Source organism: Meleagris gallopavo, unplaced genomic scaffold, assembly GCF_000146605.3.
Source record: "Meleagris gallopavo isolate NT-WF06-2002-E0010 breed Aviagen turkey brand Nicholas breeding stock unplaced genomic scaffold, Turkey_5.1 ChrUn_random_7180001873989, whole genome shotgun sequence".
Taxonomy (NCBI): domain Eukaryota; kingdom Metazoa; phylum Chordata; class Aves; order Galliformes; family Phasianidae; genus Meleagris; species Meleagris gallopavo.
This window is the reverse complement of record NW_011138644.1, coordinates 6523-8809: the sequence shown is the minus strand read 5'-3', so window position 1 is coordinate 8809 and position 2287 is coordinate 6523. Positions and strand designations below refer to the sequence as shown.

Here is a 2287-nt window from a genome sequence, read left to right as displayed (position 1 = left end):
TATTCTGGTTGAGAGAAAAAAAATCCAAAAGGTGCTCTCATGTTACATTCATTTTATCTGGCCCTTGGAAAAGAACATGCATTAACAGCAGCAATAGGTACAATTTCTATCAAACAAGATGAATTCACATTTATAAAGTATATTTTTGCTACAGATATCTACAGTAAAATATAGAACCTCTGCATCCAAATTACAAAAAAGATGGAAACAAATCAGCATAGTGATATTAGGCATTTTGCTTCACTACACAAGCTACCTACTACCCTATCGACTCTGGGAAAAAAATACATTGCAGCTGCATTAAAACCCACAGAAACACAATTTCAAGCAAAACATTGGCATGCTATTTTCACTTTCCTACAATTAATATCTAAGTACCTTATGTAATCTGCTGCAGTCCGAAATAAAAAGGATCTCTTGTATTTGCCACGCTCTGATGCAGGAACTCTGCCTATCATCAGCCACCATAAAACTTACCCAAATCCCACAATCTTTCAGGGCTTTCAAGACACAGAGGGAAGGACTCTCATTTCACACTAGAACAGAATGTTGTCACCATTTTGCCTCCATATTTATCTTGATTGCAGATTATCAAAGCAGCTAACACAGCCAAGACTGTTCAGATTTTTAAAAAATCATACTGGATAAGATTCTAGAGTTGCTGATTTCCTGTTGAAGGAAGTAACAGTTCTGGCAAAAGAATCCCCAAGGCAAAATGTTCGAGTGTTCCAATGTGCAAGCTCTAACAGCCTTTGTTCTTTCCTTTGCTATATTCGTTACTGCTTTCTTCTCCCTCCCTCTGAATCCTCCAGCTTTCTCTATAAGATGCAAATGCCAGATCACATCTAAGTACGCATTTATTTTTCATATGAGAAAAAAAAAATCCTATCCATTACCCACTGCTTTGAGTTAAAAGTGGTCATCCCTCAGGAGCTGAAGCACTGCTTATCTGGTTTCCTAGTCTTATTCCATTACTGCACAAAATTATAATTCATGCAACTAATAATTCACTGGAGCTCCATCAGACCTCTGAAATGCATCTCTACTTGGCTGCTGCACAATTCTCCCTGGGTTACAGCAGTTTAAGAAACACCATCCTTATTTTGTATGTTTTTCTATGTAGGATATAAGTACAGGTTTAACACTGAAGACCTGAATTCAGAAACAAACTACCACGTGGTCCGCAATTTATGATTGCCACTCAGAGGCCTATCCTTTATCACTAGATTGTAAAAAAGCATACATCTGGATGTAAGATACTGAAATGAAAATACCGTATTTAGCACAGGTATCAGTACATCTTTACAAACAATACCTTTAATCCTATTAAACCTGGAAGTTAATATTTCTTCAATAATACACTGTTGTCTCTTTCACTAATGTGCCAAGTGTGTCATCAGGAACCAGATTTACTTTTCACACATGTACCTTCGCACTATTGTCACAGTCACACACACACCCATCTTACCTTTGTGAACCTTGACCTCTGAAATATTTTTTTTGTCAACGCTCAGTTACTGCCACAGATGGATTATCTCTGCAAATATGAAAGGGTTAAAGGCAGTCCCAATCAATAGGCCTACAAGGAGAAAAAAAGGAAAAACGAGTATGCTTTGCAGCATCTTTGCAATGCTTTATGCACAATTCCACAACAACACGGCTTCCTTTTGGCCTTTCAGAAAGGTGCAGATCCCCCCCCAACATCTCCTAAAGAAGAAAACCACAAGACAGTGCCCTGTAAAAAAAAACGGCATGGAAAGCAGTATTCTTCAGTTGCAAGCACAGCTACAATTACAAATCATTCAATCTATTTTATTTAGTTTCATTTTAAAATAGACTGCACAACCAGTGTCCCACCCTTGCAAAGCAAAAATATTTTAATAAGGGTCATAAATCTCAGCTGTTACCCATTCCTTAAGCATAAAAATGCACAAAAAGCCCAAGTCATCTCAGCTACTGCAAATATGTACATTTACATACAGAACCCTTTAGGACTACATAGCCACATACCAGTGCTGTGTGTCTAAGTGTGCATTCACATACTGTTTAGGGATGGTATCCTTTCTGCAAGCTCCTCTGCTTTTGGCTGCCATGGAGGGTGGAAGCTATCCTACTGTAGCAGCTCAGTGACTGCATTGTGTTCAAGAGCTGATCTGCCTCAAACCAGTTCCAGCCGGTTCTGGTCACCCTACATAAAAACTATGGCAACCCTCACAGAGCTGCCAACGCATCCTCAGGAAGCATGGAGCTCTGCTTGCCTCTGCGGGGCCGACTGAACCCCCACCCC

At 39.4% G+C, this 2287-nt stretch overlaps 1 long non-coding RNA gene across 1 annotated transcript; it reads right to left on the bottom strand.

Annotated features, from left to right (window-relative positions):
• Nucleotides 1-13: 13 nt before the first annotated feature.
• On the bottom strand, nt 14-2281 carry LOC104916151. The gene is made up of 3 exons (XR_796544.3): nt 2011-2281; nt 1469-1579; nt 14-669 (listed from the first exon to the last, which is right to left on the bottom strand). It is a non-coding gene; the product is annotated as an uncharacterized LOC104916151 (long non-coding RNA).
• Between the last annotated feature and the right edge of the window lie 6 nt (nt 2282-2287).